This window comes from Anastrepha ludens, chromosome 3 (assembly GCF_028408465.1).
Source record: "Anastrepha ludens isolate Willacy chromosome 3, idAnaLude1.1, whole genome shotgun sequence".
Taxonomy (NCBI): Eukaryota; Metazoa; Arthropoda; class Insecta; order Diptera; family Tephritidae; genus Anastrepha; species Anastrepha ludens.
In genome coordinates this window covers 97,794,283-97,807,227 of record NC_071499.1, presented here as the reverse complement: position 1 = coordinate 97,807,227, position 12,945 = coordinate 97,794,283, and the positions used below count along the sequence as shown (strand labels likewise).

At 37.2% G+C, this 12,945-nt stretch overlaps 1 protein-coding gene across 1 annotated transcript in view; it reads left to right on the top strand.

Annotated features, from left to right (window-relative positions):
- Positions 1-5,314, top strand: part of LOC128858547 (inhibitory POU protein) — a 154,980-nt gene extending 149,666 nt beyond the window's left edge. Inside the window, exon 9 of the mRNA XM_054094924.1 lies at positions 5,020-5,314. The gene's annotated coding sequence lies outside the window, so the exon portion shown is untranslated. The remainder of the gene's footprint in view (positions 1-5,019) is intronic.
- Positions 5,315-12,945: the final 7,631 nt, after the last annotated feature.

Sequence of the window (12,945 nt, the reverse complement as noted above, 5' to 3'; positions counted from 1 at the left end):
CGCAGCTCAAAGTGCAATCAGGTTAAAGGAGATTGGCCTCTGGAGAGCTCCGGGCAGTTAACACCGTATTTCTCCGAACTTCAAACAGATCTCTCTATCCGTAAACTAGAGTTTGAGGGCCGTGCTAGGATAATCTTTCCAAATAGGTAGGATTGGATCGAGGGGAAAATCTACACCGAAGCTTACACCTCTGTCTTCATTGACGGTTCCAAGATGGTATCGATGGTCGGAGCAGGGGTTTTCTCTAAATCAGCCAATGTATCTATCTCCTTTAAACTGCAGAACACTGCTAGTGTTTTTCAAGCAAAAGTATTTGCGATCCTGAAGGCATGCAAAATGCTCAGGGAACGCGGGAGCGAGGGAGATATTAACATTTTCTCCGATATTCAAGCCGCGATTAAGACTCTGACGACGCCATGGTGCAGAACGAAATTAGTAAACTCCTGTAAAGAAGAGATAAAAATCTCTTGGGTGTGCAGGTAACATTTCTCTGATCTGGGTTCCAGGACATAGGAACATAGAGGGAAATGAAATTGCTGAAGAGCTTGCCAGGAAGTGAACTGAATTGGCTTCAGAGACCTCCTCCCCGGTCATTGGCGTCCCCCTGAAGTTATCAAAGGGGAGCTGCACAAATTATTTCTCAGGAAAGTCCATTTCTTCATGTGCTATTTCGAAAACCCTTTGGCCCCACTACAATATACGAAGGACTCAGAAAGTCCTTTGGACTCCTCGCCATTCAATTTCCAAACTCGAAGCTGTGTTTACTGGTCACTGGACGAGTGGCACACACGCGGAAAAGCTAGGGTTACCATTTAACCCCCATTGCAGAAGCTGGGGGGACCTTTCAGAGAAGGAGACTGTAGAGCATTTTCTCTGTAAATGTCCGGGTTTGGCAGCTAGACGACTAAGGCCACTGGGCGCTCCTTTCTTCGACAGCCTGGGGCAGTGCGCCAACCAAAATCCAATCAGTCTCCTCCATTATATCAACAGCTCTGGCTGGATGTAGATATCTGGCGGTTGGAGGTCTCATAATGGTATCAAACCGGCGCTTTTGTGCTACTTGAGAAGTGCCAGACCGGCACTGCAACCATTTCACCTACCTACCTACCTAATCCAAATATGCTCATGCTTTTGCAAAGTATCAAATGAAAAGGAACTATGTGAAAAGTTTATGATCTTTAAAAATCAAAATCTACATGGTTTGGGATATAACTCCATACAAAGTTATAGTACAAGCAATTATGACTTAGAATACTTTGTGAACAAAGACATTATTGATCCTGTATTATTATCTGAAATCTTTCACTTTAACGAGAACGATTTCGCCTTACGCCTATTGAATAACAACCTTATTCACAGATTTAGACAAGATGGTTATGGTGGCGTTGCCATAGCACTCAAAAAAACTATCCGCTTCTTAAAAAATAACTTTGAAATTCATTTAGTTGTAGTAGCTGTTAGAACTACTAATTTAAAACCAAATATAAACATATTTTCAGTTTATTTTCCACCACGAGTATCAGCCGCTGACTTCACGAATATAATCTTCCATTTTGCTAGTACAAACCCATTTACAATTATCGGGGTCGATTTCAATGCTCGTTGCGATGCATTTGGCGATTCCATAAACTCGCAGAAGGGAGGATATGGTTCGGAGTTGGGGGTACACTGCATGAGTAATGGGAAACATACCTTTCTTCGGAGGGCAGATCATGTGATTAGTCATGGTAGTGTTCTGGATTTGACGTTTGCAAATTTTGGTGTTCCGAGTTTTATTTGGGATACAATAGTGTTGGGAAATTAATAGTGTTATGATGAGCCAATACTTGTCGGTATGCTCCAAAAAGAGATTACATTAGGGTCTGGCAAATCTTAGGTTGTCTTCAGTGCTGCAAAATATCTCAGAGTCTTTTAGAGCGGTTATTGATAGTTCAAGGAATATATATATATATATATAATTGGCGCATACACCCTTTTTGGGTGTTTGGCCGAGCTCCTCCTCCTATTTTGGTGTGCGTCTTCATGTTGTTCCACAAATGGAGGGACCTATAGTTTCAAACCGACTCCGAACGGCAGATATTTTTTATGAGGAGCTTTTTCATGGCAGAAATACACTCGGAGGTTTGCCATTCCCTGCCGAGGGGCGACCGCTATTAGAAAAATCTTTTTATTAATTTTGATGTTTCACCGAGATTCGAACCGACGTTCTCTCTGTGAATTCCGAATGGTAGTCACGCGCCAACCCATTCGGCTACGGCGGCCGGAATAGAATCTAGATATAGACCTAAAGCATGGTAGAATAGCACCCTGGCTACATTACTTAGAAGAACATCTATCAGAAACAAGCAAAATATCATCCGGGCGGAAGTTTTGGAGATCTTTTCACTGTCACAAAATATTAGCTAGTAACTCCCCCGCTCATGAATCAACAAAAAGTTGGATTTTCTTAGTCACCTCGACAATCAGATCCCCCAAAATTCAACACCAGTACTCATAATACCAACTAATGACTTTGAGATGACCCCATTTGAACTCGAAAATCTAGACACGGTGTTGGCTAGAAAAACTAAAGATACTACCGCTGGAATTGACGGAATAAAATACAATTTGATTAAGGCACTACCGAAAGTGAGTCAGGAAAAACTACTGGATGCACTTAACTATTGTTGGATAAATAATACGGTCATTGATAAATGGAGAAAAATTAGAATAATTCCCTTCCCAAAATGGGAGTTGATCTAAATTTAGTGGAGAATTTTATACCCATATCTCTGATTTCAGTTTGCGCAAAGTTGCAAAATCTTATTCTTTCAGCTTCTAGTTTCGCATTCCGCATAAACCTTTCCGGCACAATGTGTATGAATCAAATGATGTATCTTATTACCTCCAAAAAGAAGAAAGGATATAAAGTGGTAATGGTAGCGCTTGATATATCCAAAGCCTACGATTGTGTTGATATAAATAAACTTAGTAACATTTTTACTAAGCGTGGTACTCCACCTGAGTTTTCACATTGGATACTAAATTTCTTCTCTAAAAGAACCCAGAAGTCATGAAGGTGACGGGTGGTATCCCTCAAGGGTCATGTCTCAGCCCAATATTATTTAATATATAATCTACATCTCTTCACGAACTGCAAGACGAAAATACATCCATATTCCAATTCGCGGACGACTTTGCAATCATTTCGTATGAAAGGGACTTGGATAAAGCAGTTCTAAATCTATCAAACAACACAAACGCATTCTATGAAACTAGCAACTCGCAATCTTAACCTTACCAAAATGCATTGTATGTACTTTGCTAATGGCTCCAAAAAGAATATAGAGTTTCAAATTAATAATATCCCTATAAGACAAAAACTTTCAATCAATTTCCTAGGAAAATGGATAAGTAACCGCCTGAAATTTAAAGACCACTATTCCAGATGCAACATCAAAGGTGAATGCAGTTAGGATGATGACCAACACTAATGGAGGACTACCCCCTCATGCTGCCCTAAACCTATATACCATAAGTCGCTAATTAGATCCAAACTCGAATACGCCAGAACCACAACCTACCACGCACCGAAGTATATTGCTAAAAAAATAGAATCATTCCAAAATCAAATGCTACGTCGCTGTTAATCCTACCTATTCAAAATCAATGAGAACATCTCATCCCTATCGGCTGAGCTCTTGGCCATAAAATGTGCAGTATTGGTTGCAGACAAGAGTAACCCGAAAAAGATAGTTATCTTCACCGATAGTAAAACTAGTTGTATAATGTTAAAAAAACACTACAGAAACAACCATAAAAAAAATAAATAATTGGCGCGTACACTTCTGTTAGGTGCTTGGCCGAGCTCCTCCTCCTATTTGTGGTGTGCGTGTTGATGTTCTTCCACAAATGGAGGGACCTACAGTTTCAAGCCGACTCCGAACGGCAGATATTTTTATGAGGAGCTTTTTCATGGCAGAAATACAATCGGAGGTTTGCCATTGCCTGCCGAGGGGCGACCGGTATTAGAAAAATTTTTTTATTAATTTGGTGTTTCACCTAGATTCGAACCTACGTTCTCTCTGTGAATTCCGAATGGTAGTCACGCACCAACCCGTTCGGCTACGGCAGCCACAACCATACAGTGACCAAAATAAATGCTATAATTGAGACGTCGTCGATTGAAGTATTTGAAATAGTGTGGATACCTGGTCATTCAGGTTTCTCCTTGCATGAACGGGCGGATAGAGCTGCGAAGCTTGCCGTTTCTCATGGAACTGTGATTGACATCAAATATAGTGACAAAGATGCTTTACGAAAAATATATAATTGACGCGCACAAAGGCTAAACTCTTCGCCGAGATAGCCTGTGCCGCCATTAAAGCCTTAATTTCATAAACATTAACAGACTTATGTCCGGACACCAGTATGATTGCGAATATATGTTCTTGATTGGGTCCATGCAATGCAACATTTGTACTGAAAGTATAAAACACTCGATCTAAACCTGTCCTTAGTATAATAATACCAGATGGAAATTTACCAAGTTTAACTCTACTAAAGAAATTTTATTAACTAAAAATCCGGAATACCTTTCCGATTTAATTGACTTTGTAAAGACAAGCAATATAAAATTATAAGATTCAAGACAATAATGTGAACTCTATTTCCTTTAATTTCCTACTATAACCCTTAAAAAAAAAATATATATATATAAGATGATGTAGTTTATAAGTTATCTCCTGTTACACTCATTAAACTTTATCTTTATTTCTTCCTTTAACATTGTAATATGAATTTTTTTACTTTTTGATATGTATTTTTTACTGATCTGGCAATATGGTCTGCTGACCAGCCATCAAAACCAAATAATAAAAAAAAAGCTTCGTTTTAGCCTTCTGCCAGTCTAAAAATTGTTCGTTCACTGAGATTATCTCTAAAAAGCATATTTTTCTGTTAGTTAAAATCAAACTGCTATTTTTCATCTTTTCATGCTTTATGCTATAATTTTTAAAAATATTATTTTTCTCTTTCCAGAATTAATATTCCTCAGATGTAGACCATAGATTTCAAAGACGTGAGAGATGTGGTAGTTTACGAAACCGAAAATCCTGTGGATAATTGTCGTGGTTCTTATGCTTCCTTTAAAGTAATTCAATATAAGAAATACATACATACCATGCAACGAATTTAGTTGTTGCCAAATATTTAGATGTACATACATATATAACTAGTTTTGTATTTACGTAGAATTAAATTGACTAAACAAATTGTAATATTTCGAAATTATTTGTAAATAGATATGCAAGTACATATTTACTTGGATATATTATATTGTATAATTAAGGTAACGATTAATTGGAAGAGAGTTTACTGCAGAAGTAATCATTGTATAGCGGATAGTAATAGAAAATTATGTAATAAGTCTACACAATTAAATTATACATACTATATGTATATGTATATGAAAATTTATTTTGAATACACATAATTTATGATTTTGACCGTTATGAAAAACAACAATTAATTTTACTGTTCTACTTTGATAGCAACATTTAAATGAAATAAATTTCAAAACAACTTGTATAAATATTTTACATATGCATATTGTAGTGTATTTGTACGGGCATGCTGGCTTATCTTGGGCCCTTTATCCACACTGCGATGTGGAAAGTCAAAATTAGGGAGATTACTTTTTCCTAAACACGAAGCTCCTCGACAGCCAATGACAAATCTCCTAAATCATTTTTCTCATAAACAATAGATGTTAATCATATAGATTTTTCCAGTGACAGTCAACAAACAGCTTTGTTAGTATTCGTACCACCCAATCGATTTTATTTGCCTATGAAGAGTGAGAATGTTACGCTGCGAACAAAAGCATTTACACATGTATGCATTGTACTATGAGCTCTCAATCACCGCAGCAATGTTAGCAAACATCGCGAACATGATAACTTCGTCGCACAGAGTCCATCACCATACTATACAACGTTTTGTCCTCTTTTTCGAGTATTCAAAATTCGGATGGCTCTTAATTTAGCGCATTTTTTATTTTATTTATCTAAGATGCGTGGGAGAATGTATAAGACTCTTAATCCGTTATAATACATCTACGGAATGGAAGTTGCAAAAATCTTAAAAACTTAACTCTAGTAAAATAGAATATAAACTTAGAACTGAAAACTAACTGTCAGCCATCTATCGTTACGGATTTGAACTAGGTATTATTTGAAGAATGGTAACACTTAGCTGTCAACTGATTTGACAGAAAATTAGTTTTATTCTTCCGCTGAACGAAAATGGTTGTGTATACGCTCAAAGGACCGACCACCCAATGCGCTTCATGGGCTTGGGATCGACTTGAAGAAGATGAAGACTTTTACCGAAAAATCATCTTTTCGGATGAAGCTCATTTCCATCTCGGCGGGTATGTTAAGAAGCAAAATTGCCGCATTTGGGGCTCAGAAAACCCGCACGCACTGGAAGAAAAGCCGACGCATTCATAACGAGTCACGGTTTGGTGCGGATTTTGGTCGAGAGGCATCATTGGTCCATTTTTCTTCGAAAATGAGCGAGGAGTGGCCGTAACCGTCAATGGAGAGCGTTACCGGGCCATGTTGAACGAATTTTTGTTCCGAGAAATTGAAGAGGAGGATATTGGTGGCATTTGGTTCCAACAAGATGGCGCTACTTGCCACACAGCGAATGCTACGACCAATCTTTTGGCAACTGTCTTCGAAGATCGCATTATCAGCCGAAATTCTGATATCGTTTGGCCGCCTCGGAGCTGCGATTTGGCACCGTTGGATTATTATCTTTGGGGTGCCGTCAAAGACCAGTGTTATGCCAACAAACCAGCAACAATTGATGCACTGAAGACCAACATACGCAATGTCATAGCTGAAATACAGCCACATACAATCGAAAATGTGTTGACAAATTGGACCGATCGTATGGGATGGTGCATGGCTAGCCGAGGCAGCCATATGAATGAAGTTGTGTTCCATCATTGAACGGAAGGATTGTACTTCAAAATAAAAAAATAACAGTTTGGAAAAATATTGAGTAGTTTCTTTTTTATAGCATTTTTAATTCCGTAAAGTTATATGGCGGACCCTTTATAAAGTCAGTATGTCAAAATATAGATTCTTATGACATGGAGATAAGTGTGCCTTAAGGAAGACAAGTAAGAATATTTGGGGACAATCAGAGATCGTTGCTTATGAGATCTCATCAATCTTAATTTCTTATAAAGGTATTACGGAGTTTTGAATTCATTTGGCTTATACATATGTAAATATATGTACAATTTCCAGCCACCAGATAATCACAAATGCTACATTTTACTTTTCAATACTTTTGAAATCATAAACGCAGCGTTGGCATCATCATGTAGAGAAATCAGCGTACTGTCCTGTTTCTCGAAACTTTTTGAAAAGGTACTCATATCTAAAATACATATTTTCGTTAATAGTATAGCGGCGGGCATACCAGCCCGGGACACTGATGACGCTAGGAGAAAGCTGAACCAAGTTATAATAAGCACGCAAATATGGCTTTAAACCCTTCGCCTGAAACTCGACAAACATAAAACAGAAGTCAAACTATTAAAACGAGGTCAGCATGCAAATATTTGACACGCTCCTAGTGACCCAAAAGCCTAGGTATTCAACTTGACTGCAGGCTTAATTTCCGGGCCCAGCTACGACATGCGACTACCAAAGCAGCAAAGGTCACGAGAATGTTAAGCAGATTAATGCCGGCCACAAACTCAGTTCTGCCGTATGGCAGCGACGTGTGGAGAGATGCGATAAACTTCAAAGTCAAGCGTAAAACCCTAGAGACTGTGCAATAAGAGCGGCGCTCAAAGTTGCCTCAGCCTACCGCACTGTCTCTGGCGCTGCAGTTTTTGTGATCAGCGGGAAGATACCCGTCGTCCCCATGACCCAGGAACGCATAGATACGTAATACTCCAAGAAGACACACGTCATCACTAAAGTCGCAGAACGAAGATGCCAAACCATACTGAGAGGGCAAAGCCGATGGGACACTGAACCGAGCGGTATATGGACGGCGAAACTCATTCCATCAATAGGAAAATGGGTCCGAAGGAACTTCGGGAAAGTGAATTACTTCTGAACTCAGTTCCTCTCGGACCAAAGATACTTCCGAAGATACCTATACCGCATGGGCAAGGTGAGCGATCCCAAATATGCTCTGAGAACATAATGAGCAAAATGCTCGAACGCGAGGTCAACTGACACGTGATAAAGAAATACGTCGAGGACGTACTACACCGAAATAAGATACACCTCGACAGTGCAACAAAGAAAAGCCTCACAGTCAGAGAGACAAGAAGACGAGCCTATAGCACGAAAGCTGGCTACAAATACGGTGTTCCCAGACGAAAGTGAATAGAATTGGTCCTTTATAGATGCCGTTTTGGACCCTCCCGAAGTAATACAGAAAGTCGTTCCGGGAAGGGTGTCTTCCCAGAAGGAGAGGAGGGATTGTTTTAGTGATCACACCACTCAACGCAGTAGACGATGGTCGCTGTTAATGCGAAAGCATTTTGAAAAATGCCTATCCCTCTAAAAAAAAATACATCACCCCTAGTCAAAAAAAACTGCTTTTGTAAGGAAAGAATTCTGATTTTATTTACGTGTTGTTAAATTTATACGAAAAGTAACAATTATTTTTAAGTTTTGCTGACTTATTTATATAGTATTAACCTTTAATTTTTAATAACATATGAATTAATTTACAAATAAATTATAAAAAAATGCTAACATTTAAAGATGTATTTAACTGTCTGCACTTGCAAAATACTTACAGTCACTCATGCCCTATTTGATACAGATACGATTTTTTGTAAAGCTTTCTATATTTCGTATTTTTTGCGAAAATAGAAAAATGGTACTTATTACCACTTTGTTGGGCATTTTTTATTATGAATTACAGCTTGAAGTCTTTCTGGCATGGAGTCAAGCAATTTTTTTGTGTATTCTGGATTAGTTAGTTACAGTCTTCAAGTATCGCCATTTTAAGATCAGATTTGTTGTGGATGCCATATTCACTATGAGACTGTGCGTTGATTCGGACGTGTTTTTGATTTCGATCCCTATTAATAATAGCTTTTCTACTGTGTTGCATGCAATACTGCTTAAAAGAAACAGAGACTCACCCATAGCAGTTGCAAGTGTTTCAAACATACTTACAAACAATTTCTTGTTAGTAAACAAAATAAGAAAAAAACTAAGAAATAAACAAAAATAAATAAAAACAAAATGAACAAACAAATAAGCAGAAGCCAAAATGAGTGTACGGCATTCTCCCACGCGGAGAGGAAAGCAATCCGCGGGTTAGCCTGTCACAAAAACAATGACTTTTCAAACTGTGAGCACTCCGGCAATTACGCGCGAATGCAAAAGAAGTAAATGAAACTAAGACAGCCCTCTCTAGGATTACCGCAATGCTTAGAGAGCGTCAACTTTCATGCTAAGCTGTTTAATGATGGCCTCACAGCGTACGTGAGCACAAACGGAATGCCAACAACAACCCCAACCAACTTAACATAAACAACGACTTCAATTCTGTACACTAGTACAGCAACAACAACCTTATCAAACAAACCATTGCTTGCCATCTCCCCACCTTCTAATGTACAACCTCACGTTTTAAATGAGCAAATGAACACACGCAGCCTCTCATAAAGAGGTGACGAAACTCACTAATATAGGCTACAACTTTGTCAACCACCAATAAAAACAAAAAACAGCAACGATCTTGAGCCAAAGCAAATTACCAAACTACTGGCTAAGCGGAGTCAACAAATAAATTTGCATCTCTTGCCATTGATGACGAAAATGAAAACGACGAAACAAATACACAAGCGAACAGTAGGCAGAACACTGTTACTAATGCTCAAAATTTAAATAGTGAGAAAAAAATAATATTATTAACAAACCGCCCCAATATATGTGCAAGGTGTGGAATGCATCAATAAACTAAAAACAATTTTAAGTGCAATAGCAAATTGGGGTTCAAAGCAGTATTACGCAACATGCCTCATTCTGTGAACCAAGAAGAAATAAAAGGTGAATTAAGAGAAAAACGTTATAAAGTCAAAAATATATTTAATATAACACAAAGAACAACAAAAAAATCATTACCTCTATTTTTTATTGAATTGAAAACAAATACTATAAGAAAGACATCGTATCGTTTAAGGTGCCACATCATAAAAGGATAATTGCAAAATGCACGAAATGTCACAAGTGTGGTCATACAAAAAAGTATTGCTCATGAGACTCAGTATGTGTAATATGTGTAGGAAAACATTTAATAAGCGAAAGCAACAATCCGACCATTCAAGTCAGAAGTGCGCTACGTGGAGGTAATCATACCGCCAATTATGATACAAAGGCTACGAAATATATAAAGCCATAAAAATCCAACGATTCCCACCATTACGCAAAAAGGAAGCTGTCACAAACTAAATCCAAACATCACAAAATCAACAGTGATACCAGGTTTAAGTAATGCTGATGGAATAGCCCCATCAAATCCACAGGTAATATAATGAAAACTAACTATCAAACCGTAAAACAACAAAGATATTGATGAAATCAAAGACATGATACAAACTTTAATCAGCCAAAAGACTAACTAATATGATGAACATAATAACAATGATAATTTATAGCTCGAATGGACGAAAGTAATACTACAAAAATTCTTATCTGGAATGCAAATGGACTAATTCGGCAATATTTAGAGCTGAAGCGGTTTTTAATTGACAGAAAAATTGATCAATATGATGATTATTTTAAGACATTAGACAACAGATTCATTACTGGAGGAGGCTTAAATGCAAAGCATACTGACTGGGGTTCAAGGTTGACTAATAAAAATGGTATATATGTATATTATTTAATTAACGCAATCCATAAAACAAATGCAGATTTATAAGCACGGGTGCACCAACTTACTGACCTACGGATGTTAAAAAAATGTCAGATTTTTTAATCTGATTCTGTACAACTAAAAATATTTATATTTAATTTAATCGACTTCTGTAAACTAAAAATATTAACCATAACCAGCTGAAGCTCAAACCAAGTTTCGAATTATCTTCTGACCACACGCCGATAATACTTAACTATACATCAAAAATTTACCCCATAGAGACAACACCCCAAATATTTACAAAGAGGACCGATTGGGATGAGTTCGAAAGCACGTCTCCCAAAAACTAATTCTCAGTACACCTTTGTACACGTTTTAATGACATAGTTCTTGACGCAAGATTCAGATTCACACCGCAGCAAAAATAAAGCGCACAAAACTTTTCAAATGACATTTTCATTAAGAAGCAAATGAAGGAAAAACGAAAATTGAGAAAAAGCTGGCAAGAACCAGATTTCCTGCAAACAAACAGAGGTTAAACTTATCCACAAAAAAATTTAAGACTTGTTCATGAGACATAAAAAATAATGAGATTGAAAAATATTTAAAAAATGTAACTCCTACATATGATATAAATTATTCCTTATGCAAATGTACAAAAAAACTTAAAAACCAGATAAACCATCAAGCTGCACTAAAAAAAAGTGGACAACACATGGGCTTTTACAAATGATGAAAAAGCAGCGACTTTGGTAAATTATTTTGAAAAGTCCTATCGATCGTCGAAGATAAACAAATTGACACGATTAATAATGTTAATACTGATAACATCACAAAAATTAGAAAGACAAAAAGTGATATTATGCATCCAAACTAGAATTAAACATAAAAAAGCGCCCGGATATGATATGCTGACAGGCAAAGCAAAACGTGTTTAACAGTATGCTCCGTTTACAATACTTCCCAAAAGTATGGAAAGTCGCAGAAATCATTGCGCTACCAAAACCGGATAAAAATCCAAAAGCTTTAACTTCATATCGACCTATAAGCCTACATCTGCCTATATCTGAAATCGCTGAAAAACTTTTACACTACAGAATTACCCAAATCTTGACATGGAAAATATCATTCCAGATCATCAATTCGGTTTTCGAAAAAAACATTCAACTTTGAACATATATATACACAAGTTACACAAAAAATTATTTCAGATATGGAAAATAAATGATACTGTGTTTTTGGACATCGCAAAAGCTTTTGACAAAGTTTGGCACAAAGATCTCTTGCATAAAATTAGGGCAATATTACCACTGGACTATTATTTAATTATCAAGAGTTACCTTACTGATAGATGCTTCTACATTAAATACAATAATTAATACTCACATATACATCCAATAACAGTAGAAGTTCCTCAAGGCAGCGTTATAGGACCACTGATATACGTCTTATTTACCTTTGACATACCACTCCCAGATGACTACTATAGCAACATTTGCAGACGACACAATTTTACCGTCATCTGACAAAAACCTCTCAACTGCAACAACAAAATACAGATGCACACCAACAATGTAAAGTTGTTTAACAAATGGAGCTTAAAAGTAAATGAGGACAAATCTGTACAAGTAATATAGGGGTTTTCAGTAAGAGCGCTTCAACTTTTGAACTTTTTTGAATAAAACACAAACGGTTTGACTTTTTTAACTATTTTTTTTTTTTATTATCGAGTTTGAACATATACATTTAAGTATGAAATTCGATTTCTTTTGCATGACCACCGCGTGCACGTTTTACGAAGTCCAATCGTTGAACCCAATTTTCGACCACTCTTTTGCATAAATCGGCCGAAATTCCAGCAATTTCGCGTTCAATATTGGCTCTGAGCTCACAAATCGTCGCCGGCTTGTTACTGTAGACCAATGACTTCACATAACCCCAAAACGGGACGGCTTGTTAAATGGACCGTAAAATGGCCGTAATGCTCTTAAAGTAGCAGCAACAGAACGATTATTTTCATAAAAAATTTGCACGATTTGCAATCGTTGCTCA